This window comes from Lactuca sativa, chromosome 4 (genome assembly GCF_002870075.4).
Source record: "Lactuca sativa cultivar Salinas chromosome 4, Lsat_Salinas_v11, whole genome shotgun sequence".
In the NCBI taxonomy this organism is placed as follows: domain Eukaryota; kingdom Viridiplantae; phylum Streptophyta; class Magnoliopsida; order Asterales; family Asteraceae; genus Lactuca; species Lactuca sativa.
Window position 1 is genome coordinate 135,575,990 of NC_056626.2, and position 18,987 is coordinate 135,594,976.

The window sequence follows — 18,987 nt, forward strand, 5'->3', positions numbered from 1 at the left end:
ACAATCCTCATAAACATTCGCCCACCTATCCCGAACAATGCTCATTTTATGCATCCCTCCGAATCCATCTGCAAAAAACCTCCTATCCTCAAGGTATTTTTAGTTGAGCAACCCAAGCATACATAATCTAGAATTACAATTTATGACACCACTATGGAGCTCTTTTGAATTCTTCACTTCCTTGATAATTTGATCTTTGATTCTTGTGAATTCACCACCTTGTTGTTTGATTTTTGGTATCTTTAATTTTTGAACTCTTGGAATTTTGATTTTTTGATCTTCATTTTAGTTGCTCCAAAATTCTTCAAACTCTTCTTGCAATTCTCTCTCTTTTTTTTAAACATGAACCTCACTTTTTTCACTCAAAATCCTACATGCTTAAGCAGAGGCACTCAACTTCAACCTTTATTGGCTAACGATAATAATTTTCCTGTATACATTTCTGGTACACGATGCTAAGGAAGCCACATGGTTTCACTGGAATAAGGAAGCCACAAATGCACTAGAACGTATATATGCTCAACTAAACATTTGGGTTTTCATGCAATCATCAACACAATTCTAACATGGAATCCTAATTACTTTTTACCAAAATTTTCTAAATTAATTCCTAAGTCACATTTTTGGTATGCAACAATTTTAAAAATTAACCTGAATTAGGACATTAGGATTCTACATTTACTAAGACGAGATCAACCCCCTACCCCACACTTAATTTATGCAGTGTCCTCATTGCAGGTTATGCATGAAAAATAACAAACATGAAATGTAGAGAGAATTAGAACAAACTCCCCTGGGATAGCAGTCGCTAGGTCGATATCTCTATTTTTCAACTCCATCTTCAATTGAATTTAGACATGGAAACATCTCATCCACGTCTTGGGCATCAAATCACATGTGGGCAGCTCCAAATATGCAGGAAAAATAGTGTAAAATCTTCAGGAATTGATCGGGAAGAATAAGTGGTCAAGTGGTATGTTCAACAGCATCGAATCAGCAGTCTTCTTGGTATAAAAATGAGTGACTCGTCGAGTTATGAAAATGACTCGTCGAGTATAGTCGCGGAAAGCCTCGAAAGTGTGAAAATATAAAGCGACTCATCGAGTCCGTTAATTGCACTCGGCGAGTCGACCGTTGGGTGGAAAAATTCACATTCTACACTAGTTCCAGCTTTTGATAAGTCTCAAGAACATCCCATAACCTCTAGAATTATTTACTCATGTCCCTTAGGACCGGACTCGACACCTTAACTCTAAACTCCGCCCTTTCTTGACTCTTTTCCACTCTTTACTTTTTTCTTTCTCTCTTAAACTCTAAACCCTTTATGCAAGCATTCCTAATCCAAAATCATCTTCTTCCTCATCATGGCCATGCGCAGCCCCGCTTCCACCAGCTCCACTCCACCTTGCATTAATGATCTCATCCCAAGATGGTATGTAGGGGAAGTTACCCCCATCAATGTGTGGAATATAGAAATGGTCAAAAAGTCGCACGTGGGATTCATTGTTATAATTGATACCCCTTGCCATTTGGTCTTGTAACCGCCTCATCTCAACATTATACAAATCCATTGGTACTTCATCATTGTCCACCGGAATCACCGGCGGTTCCTCCTCCACTTCCCGCTCACGTCTCGATCTAACCCTCCTTCCCGGTGCCTCGGGACCGCCCACCGGATCGTCATACATGATAGCATAATGACCACCGCCATAATCTTCAATAATTCGTGCCCTCCAAAAAAGAATGGGATTAAAGGGATGGGCAGGAATCATTGTCATCAAATTCCATGCACCACGGGTCATCAAATTCCATGCACCACGGGTCACGAACAGGCCATCATTAATTTTGGAGGTTTTGCGATCCTTGACCGCACCCTCCGACAAATAAGAGGCCAAACACCATGGAATGTTGAAAAAGGTGTCAGGCGTGATGATACTCCAAAGATAAAATACGTCAAGGTTAGAAACCTTGTCGTCGTCCTTTCGTTGATTAATTGTAGTGGAGATAAGGCGGTGAATGAGATGGTGTGTGGGTGACCTAATGCTCCCTTCTTGAGCCGACTTGGGAATATATAATTTGTTGGAGATTATGTTCCACCAACCCGTACTTGTAACACCATCGGGGAACACCTTATGAGATTGTTCCAAGAAGGCGTAAAAGATAGCAGTCGTGAGCAATGGTCAGTCGTAAATCCCCAACCGGCATGCAAGATCAAAGACCGAACATTGGTGGAATTCGCCCACAAGGCAAAAACTAAAACTCGCGGGGTGGTAGCAATCATCCCCTGCTCGGAAAGACCCATGGAGAAAAATTCCCAGCAGAGTTCTCGATACACCGGCTCTTGAATTCTGAAAACCCGGCTCCATCCATCACAAATAATCGTCTCCCCATCGTAAGTAAATTCCTTCAAAAGGTAAGGAGCCAACTCTTCTTCATGCCAGACATTCTTTAACCAATCCCAATCAATCCTATTAGGTACATTAACCTCCTTCTTCCTGACCTCAGCCAACTTCTTCTTCCATCTTGTCATTGTTGAAGCAGATTCAATCGGAGGGAAATTCAACCAAGGAAAATCTCCTTGGTGTCCACTTGAGCTCTGCCCTCTTGAAAACATGGTCCCTGCAAAACAAAGAACAAACAACCCAAAAAACATAGAAAATCATCAAAACAGATTCCATCTGGGTCCCCGACTGGACTCGTCGAGTCCGTGAACGACTCGGCGAGTCGTATGAACTGCACGAGTCAGTCGACGGGTCGATCGAAATTCGACCATAAAACTTGAATTTTTTTCAAGGGTTTTGTCCATGGATGTTGTTAAGATGTATTAAAGCAAGAATAATCATCCAAAACAACATAATTAATACTAAATCAAAACCCTAAAAATTCACTAAACTTCAAAATCGGGTATTCTATGAAATTGACACTTTAAAACATCTAAAAATCATGAATTTAATAGAATTATGGAAGAAATTAAGTACCTTTGTTGATAGAATTCAAGAATTTTGAAGAAAAGAGTGTAGAACTTGATGCATGCTTGAGAGAGAAAGCAAGGGAGGCACACGTCGAGTAAAGGGGGAAATATGATATCATTAGGGTTAAAAACCCTAGTTTTACCACTTGTAAAAATTATTAAATTTTTTTTTCTGTAAATAAAATCTACTCACTGAGTCCGGGTCAGACTCGATGAGTCAGGTCGCGAATTTAAACTTATCTGGGATCTGAAGTGACTCGTCGAGTCAGGGTCAGACTCGGCGAGTCAGTTGCAGACAATTAAAAAAATTATATCATTTTTTCATAAAAAAATTCATTCCACCCCACACTTAGTCCATACGCACTCTCAAGCAGTCATGTTTGATGATTTAGAAGACTAGAATAAAATCCTAAAAACGAAAAGCAAACTAAAACAAGAAAGATAAAAGAAAGCAAACTCTAATAACGGGTTGCCTCCCACCAAGCGCTTCTTTTTAAGGAGTCGTTAGATGGACTCCTTCCCATCTACGTTTCTTCATTTTTCTGCATCGGGAATGCATGCCTAATCTTTTGTAGTTTATACTTTGTCTTGTAAGTGTGTATCTTCTTCTTCTAAGCCCGTCTTAATTCTTCTCTCTTTTTCCTTATAGCATCATCCTCAGCTGCATGAATTTCCCTTTTCCTCATCATTTTCTTCTTTACCCCAATCTTTTGCACCTTCTCTTGCATCCCTCCTTCTTTAAACTTCATTACTTCATAGTTGGTGAAAACTCGGGCTCGAGGTTTGGTAATGAATGGGTGATCAGCATCATCTTTCCTAACACTTGCATTTTCCTCTTCTCCAAAGCTTGCCTCCTCTTTAAGTGGAGTGTCTTCATCATCTTGCATTATTATATCAAGGTATGCTACATGAACGTGTTGAAAATCACCATCCTTTCCTCCTTCTGCTGCTGATCTTCTAAAGAATTAGGGAAAATCTTCATGTCCAGAACATGCAGGGAGCTGGTAACAAGCAGATCAAAATCGTCCAAGTCGCTGAGATTTTCGAATGGACTCGTCGAGTCCATGAAAGTGACTCGGAGAGTCGAAGCGTATTCCTCACATCCCACTGCGTTTTCTGATTCGGCTCCTTTCAGCAGCTTCTCTATCTCCTCCAAGCCTTTGTTAACATCATCATTTTCTCCAGAAGATAACAAAAAACTTACTTGGATCTTCTTCTTGCAAGAGTGCAAGTTCTTTTTGTAGTATTTCATCATCCAAATTAATGAATGAGACTTCTTCTTTTCTTCCTTCTTCTTGCTTAATCTCTGGTAGAGCTTTAAAAACTGCTGACTCATCTCCAACCCTCAATGTTAGTGTGGACTCGCATACATCTATCAATGCGCATGCAGTATTCAAAAATGATCTCCCCAAAATAATTGGAATTTCGGGGTCTGCTTCCATATCAAGTACCACAAAGTCCATGGGGAATATGAATTTATCGACCTTAATGAGGAAATCTTCACAAACACCTCTTAGACGAATAATTGTCTTATCCGCCAAATGGATCTTCATATTCACAGGCCTTGGCTTCGGTAAATTTAGCTTCTTGAAGAAAGAAAAAGGCATTAAGTTAATATTTGCACCCGAATCGGTCAACGCTTGAGTAGCAAGTACATTTCCAAATTGACAAGGAATTATGATGCTTCCCGGATCGTCCTTCTTTTCTGGTAGCTCACTCAATACTATCTCCGCGACTTCAGCTAAATCTTTTCTAGCAGCAAAGAGACCTTTTAGCAAGCTAAAATACTTGGGTGTTTGAAGCATCATTTCCAAAAATGGAATGTTGAATTGAATGGTCTTGACATGTTCCATGAAAGCTCTGTATGCTTTAACCTTTTCATCAGGTATGGCTCTGATTGGGAATGGCACAGGAGGGTTGTAAGGCCTTAAGGAAACAACAGATTTGTCATCAGGGCATGGACTCGTTGAGTCCATTAGAGGGTCTCGGCGAGTGTGGTCGGGTTTAGTTGGACCCGACTCTTCTGTCTTTTCTGTATGCACCTTGGAGATCTTCTGTGCAGGTGTGAAAATTTCTTCATAGCTGGAAGTCACAACGTTCACATTCTCCATTCTCGGATTATTCTCGGTTTTACTTGGAAGTTGACCCGGTCTTCTCTCGTTCACTTGATGTGCAAGTTGTCCTAGCTGTTTCTCAATGTTGAGAATAGATGCTTGCTGATTCCTTAGCATATTTCTGGTCTCTTGTATTGCAGCATCATGATCATTGTGTCACTTTTCGGACGCGGCTATAAATCTAGTGAACATTTCTTCTAAATCGACTTTCTTTTCCATAACCAATTCTTCCTTTTGATAAAAACCCCCTCTCCTTCTGCTTGTATTTCTCCTCCTTCGCCTTTTTGTATTCTTCATACGGGAGCCATTCCTTCTTTGGTTTCCGCCAATTCTCATCGTATCGATCGCCACATGAGTAGAACACTTGAGCTTTCTTGTTTCCATTTTCATCCAAGTCACAATCCTTCGTGAGATGAGGCCCTCTATAGTTCTCGCATCCAACTCGAATAGCATGGATTGTTTGATCCATTTTTGTCATCCTTCTATCTAAACTATCGAGCTTAGCCATCATCGCCGCCATGCCATCATTGGCTGAGTTCACTACCCCCGACTTACTTCATTTCTTAGGTTGTGGTATTATCTAGAATGCTTAGAGAATTCTTCAATTAATTCCTTGATTACTGGGGGTGCCTTATTTGTGAGTGGGCCTTGCGAGTCGAGCAATTGCCTTGTGGTGACATTGACTCCATCATAGAAGATGGAGACCTCTTGTTGGCTATTAAGGTCATGGTGTGGGCAATTTCTGAGAAGACCTTTATACCTTTCCCACGCCTCATAAAGGGATTCTCCGGGTTGTTGCTCGAAGGTGGCAATGGCTTTCTTCAACTTGGCTATTTTGGAAGGCTGGCAAAAGTGGTCTATGAACTCTTCTTTCATCTTAGGCCATTTGGAGGAAGTGACTTGAGCCAATCCTTTGTAGCAACCTTGAATGTGACCGAAAGCATACGAAGTAGCTGGGTCTCGCGGGGCACATTTGGTACATTGAAGTAGTCAGCCACATCATTTACTTCATCCAAGTGCTTGTAGGTGTCTTCGTGCTCTTTTCCATAGAAGGGAATCTCCTTGAGTTGAGCGAGGATATGACCCTTAAGCTCAAAAGTAGCAGTTGCGGGAATTGTGGGCTGCATAAGTCCCGGGCCAGTGTCATCTCGCATCCTCTTTTTCCATTCCCCCATGGGGACTTCATCGATATTAGCCATAGTGATAGCTAAATCGTCCTCAAAATCGGATTCGTGCTCGTATGTAGGTTCTTCTTCTTCCTCGGTCTCGTACTCAGTGTCTTCTTTAATCGGGTCTTCGATTGTCAAAGAGGCGTTGGATGCTCCTGATTTGCTACTCTTCTTCTTGCTGAAAATGGACTTGAGGTTCTTTAGTGGCAGATTCTTTGAAGAAACAGATTCTCCAACGGCTTTTCCTTTGCTCCTCCTTAGTGCGGATTCCGGGTCTTCGAGAGGAGGGACCAGAGGTGTATCAGATCCTCGAGTCATGAAACAACTATAAACAAAACCGGAAAAAAAAACGCATAAAAAGAAACAAAAATAAAATAAAAATTAAAACTGTGAACAGATTTTTATTAAAACTTATACTAATTACTAAATTAGGATCGATAAAAATAGAAATCGATGCTAATTTAGAACCGTTCCCAGGCAACGGCGCCAAAAACTTGATGTGTGTAAACTCAACTAATTTTAAACCTACTTTTGATTATAAAATGAAGACACAAAGGCAGTGGACCTATCAATTGTGGTATAGCTAAATGAGTAGGGTATCGAACACAGGGAACGGTAAATTAAAACTAAAGACTAATTGTATCTAAATTAATTAATAAGTAGGGGTTTTCTCTAGTTTTACAAGACTAGAAACTTACTAACTATCACTTAAACTAAAAACTAGAAAAGAAAAGGTTTAACTAAATTCAATAATGGGAAGGACTTCTATTTAGTTCAACTCAATTGATCCTATGGTTGATATTATGGTAATTCTGCAATGGATCAATTCTTCTATTGGTTGCCGATTCAAGTGATTAGATTCACGTTCGCTGCATTAATCCTTAGAGAACAAATTAACTCAAACAATGATCAGTTGTCTAATTTAATTTAATTCACTAGGTTATTTATTCGGGTTAATTTAGACTTGTAATAGCTAACTAATTTGGTCCTTTAGTTAACTTCTTGTTGATGGTCATCACACAAGCTCATACATGAATTTACCTATTTTTCTTATTAATTCTAGTTTCATGTTCATTAATCCTAGTCATATGATGAAGTGGTCACATAAGCATATGAGGTTGACAATTAAAAGATGTTCATACTATTTAATTATTTTCCTATTAACAGAAAAATAGTTATTATTCACACACAAGGTTCTTTAACAAGCTAAAATCAACAAAATCACCAACATTGAATTAATCCTACCATAAATCAAACCATAGTATCAATATTGTATCCCCAAACAGAAGTTTAAGAGTTTTAGCTTATGATTGAGGTAATTAACAGCAATAAAACGAATTCTAATTGTCTAGCCATAATGGAAAACAAAAGATTAAGTAGAATCATGAGAATTTGCCTCAAATCTCCTTCGGAATTGAATTCTTGGTTGTATCTTCGTTCTCTAGGGTTCTTCTGACTTTTCAATTGCAGCTATTCTCTCCAGAAGGATTCCAGAATGTCTAATGTCGATCTGAGAAGTTATCTTTATATATGCGAAACGACTCGTCGAGTCCATTGCCGACTCGCCGAGTCTATCCCTTGATTCCCGTACATGATAAGTCACAAAGTCTTGATCTTCTCGATTCTTCGATCAGACTAGCCGAGTAGTCGACCCTACTCGCCGAGTAGGTGTTGTTTTTGGTGGTTTTCTTCTTTGATCAATTCCTGAGCTCCCAACCGCTTCTCCTGCTTCCTTTTGCTTCCGAGCTTCACTTTTGGACTGAAAACACAATTCAAGCATTATTAAGTACCTTTTATCCATGATATGCGATAAATTAGCTAATAAATGATAAAAATCTATACTTATTATGAGGCTAAATATGCAAATATCAAAAAGTATTTTGATTCTTTTCTTTAAAGATGGTGTTCTACTATTCATAGGTACTAGGGTTTCCGTAATTCCCGTTCATTTTATATACTACTAGTATATCTATATCTTAGAGGTATACTTAAGGAAAGGAGTGTTTGTAAAAGCAGGGTGACCGAGAATGAACTCAATGTAGGTTAGTTGGATACAATCCAACCTTTTTCTTATATAACTATATACTAATGATGTGAACGGAATTTCAATATTTTATTGTATAATTATAATTAATGTATATCTATATTTAAATAGAAATTCTTAGTAAAGCCAACTGGTGGAGTGCTAATATAACCATTCTTTTCGAGTTAAGTGACGACATAACATACTACAGTTATCTGTTTGGAATCGGTTGTAGTAACGACATAATATTATACTATTATCCATTTAAGTTGAGCGTACTGACGACATAATATGATTCTATTATCTATTTGAGTCGAGTATAGCGATAGCATAATATACTTTTATTATCCATTTAGATTATTCAGCTAGGGGATGAATCGTGTCTTAACTTAAAACTTGTTTGTGGGAGCCTCCCCTAGTTGATCACATTGTTGTTCCAGCCTCCCGTGGTCGATCGCATTGTTGTTCCTTGTATTTACACAAGATACTTACTATATATATATATATATATATATATATATATATATATATATATATATATATATATATATATATATATATATATATATATATATATATAGTAGTGAACTAAAGGTCGTGCTAAGCATGACCCTTGAAGGGTAATTTTGAAATTTTAAAAACGACGTGTAATGTTTGGTTTTAAAGGCTTTCCTTTGTTGATTTTGTCGAAGCTGATATATTGTGCAAATAAGTTTTTTCATACTTTAGGTAATGACGCTTTATAGAATCATATTGTAGCAATTACAAGTGATTACTTCCATATTAGTTCATTTTATAGCATTGTACTTTAAAAATCTAATAGTTTTCCAAAATTAAATGTAAGATTTCTCCATATCATTTGATTAAAAAATTAAAATTAGCCAATATTAATCTCATTTCTTTAATCTGATTGTAAAATTTTGTATCATTCAAGTAGGGTCCATATTAGGTCATCTTATTTGCTTTCTTTGATTAAAATGAATATATTGTTTAGAAAAAAAAATGTGCATTGATGATTGATCTAATCTTGGACGTTTGAATTCTCTTCCATTCTTATGAATTATTTGCAATATGAAGCTCCAGATGATTGAAGTATCATAATTAGGGTAATTTTTTTTTATTTTTTGCATATATTATTAACTGAATGTACATTAACTTTTCCCTTTCTATTTTTTTTTTATCAAACTTTAGAGTGCGTGGGCCAATTTGTTCTGAACTGTCCAAAACTGGAAGAAAGTCGGCTCATGGGTATGTCGATTTCTCCCTTCTTTCCACATCATCTCTGTTATAATTACATTGCTATTATAATAGAGGAATTCCAAACATGTTTATTATCAGTGAGAAACAAGTGTGTAGCTAATTGAAGATTGCACATTTGGTCCCTTGTGGTTGAGTTTCATATTTCATCCCATACATTGGGCGTACATGTGGGTAGTTGCAGTGTACTCGTGTGATTGGATAGCGGAAGCCATGCTAGTACGTTAGGTGTACGTGTGGTATGTCAGGCGTACTAGCTCAGCCTCAAAACGCTAATTTTAAGGGTTTTCTCCCCTATTTAATCCACCTTATGCCTCCCTTGGACATTCCCTATCATCCACCTTCCCTCAAGAACCCTCGTCTCAAGTCTAAGCCTTGTTTGTGAGAGTTTGGATCTTATTAGTGATTTTTTTGGTGCTTATTCGTTGAAGAATAAGACTAGTGAAGAAGGAGGTGTTGCTTGCAAGCTTGTAGCTCCATAAACTACTCCTCATTGTGCATCTTTTTGAGGTATAAAGTCTATACCTTGATGTGTTTCCTTCTTGATCTCTATAGATGAGTTTTATCAGCTTTTTGTCCTAAAGTTTGGAACTTTATGAGTATGGGGCACTCCATAGCATATTAGTTGCCATTTTATGCATGTTAGGTCTTGTAGATTCATAAAAATTGGTTGCTTGATGGTACCTTTCTAGCCATGTTGGAGTTTGGTGGTGTTGAGTGCGAATTAAGTTAGAGTTTTAAGGTTAAAGCCCTTTTAATCCATGCAAAGGCTTAAAGTTTTAGACTTTACCGATCAAGTCATTCTTAGAAGGTCGGATCTATGTTTGGATGCATGTCTCAATGATTAAGACCTTTTTGGTGTGGTTTTTAGGGGAAAAATAGCGTACGACCCGCATATTACTGGCTAAGCTCCGATCCCGACTGATTCTCGAGTACGTCCCGTGTAGGAAGAGAGTACGCCCAACATACGTGTTGGGCAGTTGACTTTTGGTCAAGATTCAAGGTTTTGGACCATGGGAGGGGCAAAATGGTCTTTCTTCCCTTAAGGGGTTTAGCTGTGGGTTTTGGACTCGCGAGTTGAGTAATAGACCTTAATTATTAATTAGGGTTAATTATTGTTTTATTAGGTGGAGTCTAGTTCTGACAGTCCAAGTGAGAGATTTATCTGTCATCAGTATCAAATGGGTTTCCTTCATTGTATCTATGGTTCGAAGGCACCAATGTCGGCCCACTAGTTTATGTTGTGGTATGATCTTTGTCTTCTTGACAACTGTCAGTTATGCCTGTGTTTGCCTGATGACTCTGTGATTCTATTGTTATGACATTATGTGGTAGTGGTAGGGGTGAAATAGACCAGGTATCCAATTGAAATAGACCAAAAAGGACTACAAGGACCCATATATTCTTGATTGTATCCAGTTGAAATAGACCGAAGAGATTTCAAGCACCCATATATGCTTGATTGTATCCATTTGAATAGACCGAAGGGGATTACAAGCACCCATATATGTTTGATTGTATCCGGTTGAAATAGACCAAAGAGGACTGCAAGCACCCATATATGCTTGATTATATCTGATTGAAATAGACTGAAGAGGATTGCAAGCACCCATATATGCTTGATTGTATCTAGTTGAGCTAGACCGAGGGGGATTGCAAGAACCTAGATATGCTTGATTGTATCCGGTTGAAATAGACCGAATGGGATTGCAAGCACCCAAAGATGCTTGATTGTATCTGGTTGAAGTAGACCGAAGGGGATTGCAAGCACCCATATATGCTTGGATGTATGTTTGTATGGTATTTGGGGGAACTCACTAAGCTTTGTGCTTACAGTTTTCAGTTTATGTTTCAGGTACTTCTAGCTCGAAGGAGATGGGCCCGACATGATCGCACTACATCACCCTATGATTTTCCGCATTATGAGATTTTGGGAATTTGTGCTCTGATAAACAATTGCTATGATACAATTTCGACTGTTTTGATATGATTATCACATGTATTGAATAAATTTAAAACAAAAAATTTATTTATCTAGTTTTGGGATGTTACAATGAAAGTGCATTGCTATATTTGGCAAGGAAATGAAAGTGCATCGCTATTACAAGTAAAGGCCATTCCTATTTCTTGCAATTCAAATTGAATTCTATCTCAAGTTCTTAGCTTTACATTCCATTCTTTCATGCCAAGTATAGAATGGCATTAAATAGCTTCATATGTATTGAATTCTCTCTATCTCTCATCACTTACCCCTTCCTTCCGATAAACCACATGGTCATGGCTGCCAATCATGTCAAGAAACCCTATGTATATATGTAATCAACAATAAAAAGTTAATGTCAGCAATACAACATTACATTATGTAAGAACATGTCGGTGTTCGGTCGTAAAGGTTGTTATCTTACCAAATTATGGTCAGTCATTGCATCAATTAATTACACATGGGTGCATGTAATTTACACAATTTGTAAAAAAATGGCTAAAAAAGCTTATATTTTATTTTATTCGCTTTTTGTTCATAAAAAACTTGTAACGCCTGTGTTTCCGGGCTTGCCACTTTTAGCAATGTAATAGTCTAGGTTAACCTTTGTAACCCATTTTGAAGTAATAAGATTGTATTATTTGAGTATTATGTGTTTTCTGCTTAATTGCTTAATTATGTGGTTTGATTAATTAAGAATAAAAATAAGCGTCAAAATTTAAGTGTGAAATAAACTTAGTAACTTTGATTTATGTTGTAGTAGTTGAAACGAGGTTTCCGAATATATATAGAACGCCCAAATTTGACTTCGCATGAGGAAGTTATGATTTATCGAAGTTTCGGTTTAGCAATATGCAGCCTGTTTTACTCGATTTGAGATCGAGGGGTTTTTAGCCGAAGCAATCTAAATGAGAATCGAAGATCTCATTGTTGGTGTCGAAGCGATAAAAAGTTAGGCGAGAACGGACGTCAAACGAAGAAGTTATGTATTTATAACGAAGTTTGTCTGTCGCGGCCTATTAAAAATAAATAATAAAAATAAATGCAAAATTAGCCGACGAAGTCTAAACGAAAGTCGTAGAGCGTAGTCTCACCTTTCCGTGGATATAAGGAACGTTGAAAACGGAGTTCGTATGAAGAAGTTATGAATTTCTGAAGTTTATTAATCATTTTGTATTTAAATTTAAATCAAAATTCGGAAGCATTATCCGAAGCCCAATCACCGGACCGATCCGACTTACGCCCCGCGTACACAAGAACGCCCCGCATACTCCGAAGAGTGTCGATATTTCGGATGACGCATGCAATGACAATTTCGGAGCCTTGTACGCCCCGCGTACGTGCGAGGGTCCAGCACTATAAAAGGGGATCCGAAGGCAGCTCATTTCTCATTCAAAATTTCTTCCTTCTCTCCAGTCCTTTGCCTCGATTTGCGTGCCGATTATACCTCGAAGCCCCGGTATTGTTCCCGAGCCCCGAGGCAAGTCCCGAGATCCCGAAGATCCCGAGAAGTGCGGTTTCCGAATCGAAGCTCTGCCCGCGAGAAGTTCGATTTTCGAGGAGATCTTCCAGATCTGCTAAGGATTACTACTTCTGCAAGTCGTAGTGTTGTCCGATCATCTTCTGATCAAGTGAGTGTGTACTACCTTTCATAAACACGATAATAATACAAGTTTGGTTCGAGTGTATTAAATATATTGTCGTTTATAGGTGTGAGTGTATAGTTACTTTCTTCTATCGCATAATTATGAAGTATTTTATACGGAATACGTATTGTGTGTATAATTTTGTGGTTATGTGTGTGAATGTGTATTCACTTTCTTCTAACTCATAGATATGATTTATTCTCTATGAGATATGTGTTATGTGTGTGTGTGTGTGCCTCATCTGTTATGTGATATATGTGTTGATCAAAGCATGCTATACAGGTTTTTAAACTATGCATACAAATGTATATTTTTATCTACTAATATGTTGGGTAGAACATGGGTAGATAGTTGGTGTGTAATAAACAGATGAGAGGCCTCGTTGTTGTTTGATTTAGTCATCTAGCGGAGTTTAGATGACGACCACATACTTTTCTAGATAGTCTTGTGGAAACATTAGCAGGTTCGCCACCTGTAGGTGTTAATGAACTTGGGTGTTCATTCGCTGCACTCCATCCCCCTCATGGTTGCCTTATTTGACTTATATTGCTGAGGTACCCCCGAAGCATGTGTTGTCGCCCCGAAGAAATATTCTTAGACTAGGTCCCTTATGATTAGTTGTATTAGGGACATTAAAGTGAGAATAACGGGAATGGGTAATTGGGTTATTGTTGGTTGGTGAAAATTAAATATGATATTTATTGTTGGTTGAAAACCCTATATGCTCACCAGGCTCCCAAGCCTGACCCACTCAGTTTTAAATTGTATTACAGGAAGTGGCGGAAGGGCATCAGATGGATGAACCATCAAGTTGTTTTGTTTACAAGTCTGCATATGTGTATATTTGTTAAATGACTTGTAATGTATTCGTTTATGCTTATTGGTCTGTATCGGAACATGACACCCCGAGTTTTGATTATATTGAAAAATACATTTCTTTTATGAAATGCTTTGGTAAACATTGTTTTATCATGTTTTGTTTTTGGGAACAAATTCCGCAACTCTTTCAAATCAAAAGGATTTACTCTGAAAATATTTAAAAAGCGTAAATGAAAATCGGTCTTTTCTGACCGAGATTTTGGGGATGTCACAAAACTCATAAGAGCTATAAACAAAATAAAAAATAGACACAAATGAAAAATGCCAGATAGCTTCAATATATATACCCAAGAACCACAAAGGTAACTAAATTTAAATTATTAAACCATCACATCTACAAACTTTGACTGCTTTTTCTACAAGGTTACCTCCACCAACCTGCAGCGAAAAGAATAATAAAATTTAATTATTTAAATATAATGTTTTGATTTGTAAAGGAGTACCAAGGCAATATATGGGCTCTTTTTTGACCAAAATGGTTTCTTGGGTTGCAGTAGACTCTCTTCAAATTGGAAACCAGCAACAGAGGCATAGCAGGTAAATGTGACACCATTAGTTAATTTTTAATCACTTAAAAACTTACTTTTAAAAAGATGATCCAATTTTAAGAACTATATTCATATTTTTCTTTGGCGAGACAATTTATTGATAACATGATGGCAGATTCTTCATGAACTAAAGGCACTTCGACCATGACATATAATTTCACATGTGTGTGTGTGAGAGAGAGAGAGAGATAGATAGATAGAGAGGGATATCGATTTGAAATAGGTTTTCTCCAAAATGTTGACCAAGAGTATGACTATGTTAGAAATCAATTAATTATCACTTTTAATTGAGAAATTAAATAAATTGACAAAATCTAAATAACTAATTTAATGTTTGACGCATCAGTTATTTGTTTCCTTGTTTGATGTTTAAAGAAACCTAAAATCAAACTTATCAAAGTAGAGTTCAAGAAGTTGCCAGATATTCTATTAGGAGATCGAAAGTTCCAAACTCCAAATTATATTAAAGAAAATTATAAGTTTCAATAAAAAAGAAGCATAGAGCAAAATATAAAGTGAAATAAAAAAATTATAATACCATAAAATGTTGGAGAAAACTCATGAAGGCGTGACAAATTTCACCTATGCTTGGCTATCCTAACAAAGGGAAAATTAAGTTCAGTTAAAAAGGTCATTGTGTTCCCATCTCTGAATAATTTAGTTTCTCTCATAAGCCTACAGATTACAATTAAAAATAAATACCCAATTTAGAAGTAAAATGAAAATGAAGACGGTCTACTCTATGTAAATAAAAGTCATATTTTCCACAAATTTAACCCATCTAGCCTTTTAGAGTTCTACTGGTTCAACCTCCTAGGGACACAAGTTTAACCCATCTAGCCTTTTGGAGTTCTATTGTCAATCTCTTGAGTAAGAGCATAGAAATAAGCAGAGCTTCTTTTGAGAATATGCTAGTGACGACCATTCTGCAATTAACTAAGAAGCGGTAACCTACCTGATGGAAAATGAAAGACAATATGTAGAATCGTAGAACCTAACCAAAAAAATAGTGTCCGTGTTGGATTCCAAAACCAATTTTCATCACTTAGTTATACATTTATATATTTTCTATTCATTTTTCTAAGAAACGCATTTGAAAAAGTCGAGATAATACATTCTTTCAAGGGAGCACATAGGCTAACACCCGTTCCCGTGTTCAACTTAAGGAGAGAAAGAAAGGAAATGGGTGGAAGTGAGATGAAAGTAAGAGAAATTGGTGCTCCCAAGTTTCATTAAAGGAAGGAAATGGAAGGAAATGAATGGATCACTTTCTCTCCTAACTTTCCTTCCGATTTGGAAGGATTTGGAAAGAAAGAACAAAATGTTTAACATTCCTTCCATTTCTCTTCAACTCGGGAGCACAAAAGACAAATTTCTTTTCCTTTCTTTTCTATTATTTTCTCTCATTACTTTCTTTTCTCTTCTCTTCTTTTCTTTGCTACAACTCGGGAGCACAAAAGACGCAATCGGGATATGCTTCTTCAATTTCTTATAACACAAAAACCAAAGTAATTAGAAATTAAGAAACAGAAAATGGGAAAAATAGATTACCTTCATTTAAGCTTCCATGGCATCGATTTGTCATTAGTCATAGTCTTTAGAATAAATTATGTCTTCACCAGGCCCTTCCCTTTCGTCCTTTTCAAGATCAATCACAAAGCAACAAAACCCTAGAGAGAAAAAGAGGAACTGAGGCATATTGAGCAGTGGAAGAAACATTGATGTGAGTGTGAGGCAAAACTATTGAGAGGAAGAGAAAAAAAAACAAAGACTTAATCCTAAAGAAAAAAAATAACTAAAAACATATGACATTTTATGGACTTGTATACAGAATAAACATGGAAACAACGTAAAGAGGGAGTTAAAAGGGTGACTTAGCTGCAATCAAGAGGAGGTGGCGGTAAAAGGGGATCCAAGAGTGGCAAGCAGCTTGGGGAAACATTGTCGCCAGAAAAGAAAACCTACACCCAAGTCTTCTCCCTCATGGTGAGGTTAGGATGACCGGAAGCAAGCAGGTAAAGACCTGCCTTAGTAGCCAAATGACGTTGTTTCTATAATCCTAAGTCTAATCAGGATAATGTAGGGTTGAGCGAAGTTTAAGCACGTAGTGTTAATGAATAAGGAGTGGATGAGTGGTTGGTGGGAAGCTCCTTATCGACGTAAACATCTTAATCTTGCATAACAGGGTTTATATATATATATATATATATATATATATATATATATATATATATATATATATATATATATATATATATATATATATATATATGTGTGTGTGTGTGTGTGTGTGTGCATATATATATATATATATATATATATATATATATGTATAAAAGTTATGGTGTTTTGCTTACCTGGCTACTTGGGTAGAGTAAGTACTAGGTACCAAACCTTATCCAAAGGTTGATAATATTAACAATAACAGTACCAGTTTTTCCTAGCAATTGGCCAGCGTAACAACTATATATGATATTTTGTATTTGGGTGATTGACTATAACAAGTGGGCATAATATTATCTTTAAAAGTTGGGTAAAGTATCTATCGACATAATATCATCCTAATGTTATGAGCATTATTATCTAAGTAGCATTATTATCTGGAATTTGGGAGTCGCTCGGAAATCAGTGCCATGATGATTGAGAGATAGAGATGTGTGTTTTTGGAGTGTGAGGAACTAAATGTCGGAACCTGCTATTTATAGCCAAATTTCGAGTGCACACCACACAACACACGCCGCAATATTGCACGTGATCCATAGGAAGCTACCACATGTCGACTTGTCCTTATGCCACTTCATTCTGTATCCTAACATATCGATTGACGGGATTCGTTTTTTAACGACTCTTATATATTCATGTAGGTCTCGACATGCACTGCAACTTCCTTTTTGGTCGTTTTGGCTAATTCCAAATTTCGTTTTTCGACTATATATTATAAACGTTATGATTTTATAAAAATCATAACTCTCTCATACGGGTTCCGTTTTTAGGCAATCTTTGCCTCAAAATTCCTACTTTGAGTAATACTACGCTTCTCCTTTTGGTGACTTTGGCTAATAGATAACCGTTCTCCAAGTAGTTTTTAACGTTGTAACTTTATTTGTGCAGTTGATTTCTATATCTTAGGAAAAATCATATCTAATTCATACAGAGGCGAATTTCTATGAAATTTGTATTTTTCGGATTGTGTTGTTGCATACTTTTTAAATACATAAAACACACACACACACACACACACACACACACATATATATATATATATATATATATATATATATATATATATATGTTGGTACGAATTTTTGCGCGCAATATTTTTAGCTCTTATGGATTTGTGAATTTGACTAATGCTACATATTTAGACTGTCATATTTGCGTTCGCACGAGACAATTTTTAGAATTGTCACGTTAGTTGATATCTCTATATCTTGAATCCTTAGTGAGTAGGTCTAATCTCTGTTGAACTGTACTTGTAATTTCTGTGTGGAAACTCCTGATTAAGCATACTCCATCCTGTTCATGGATATATGTCACCTTTATCAAACCACATATATATTATGTCTTTGTGTGTGTGGTTTAGTGAGTTATCCACTTTACTTCCTAACAAGTGGTATTATAGCTTGGCAACTGGCATTAGATATTTTATGAGTCTTGACAAGTGAAGTTTGATTCATAAAATCCAGATATACTCTTTTATCCATTTTGTCCTTAGCATGTGTTATACCTTAGTTGTGGTTCACTCCTTCCAGCTAGTAGTACATCCGAATAAGGTTAAAATATAGCAAAGTAACTATCTCTTCATTAAGTCACCATCATAATCTGAGTCCATATAGACAACCAAACTAAAGCTATATTATCTAGCATAATAATCTACACATATATTGGACATTTATTTCAAGTTTCACACAATCCGCTTAATTGCTTCCTACTAATCCTTCTCTAAATTAATCACAAACTTGCAAATCATACTGATTGCATGATCTATATTAGTTCTAGTACATTCCAAAACATACATAAGACTTGAAATAGAACTCAAAATGGAACTTTGTGCATGTAACATTTATCCGCATCTGTAGTTGGTATTCTGTTGTGATCTAGTTTAAAGTGTGTTGCTAAAGGAGTACATATTGGTTTGGATTAATCTATATAAAATAATTGTAATAAATTCACAATATTTTTTTTAGAAACATTCAATAACCCTGCTCCTCTATTCCTCCAAATCTGTATGCTCAATATCTTCTTTTCTGCAACCAAATCCATTAGTTCCAACTCACTTTTAAGTTTGGCTTTCAAATCATTAATTCAAGTCATATTCTTAGCTATAATTAGCATGTAATTCATGTATAGAAACATATATATATATATATATATATATATATATATATATATATATATA

At 36.6% G+C, this 18,987-nt stretch overlaps 1 non-coding gene across 1 annotated transcript; it reads left to right on the top strand.

Moving 5' to 3' along the window:
* The first annotated feature begins 5,806 nt into the window (after nt 1-5,806).
* On the top strand, nt 5,807-5,913 carry LOC111914984 (small nucleolar RNA R71). Its single transcript, XR_002858002.1, has one exon. It is a non-coding gene; the product is annotated as a small nucleolar RNA R71 (small nucleolar RNA).
* The last annotated feature ends 13,074 nt before the right edge of the window (nt 5,914-18,987 follow it).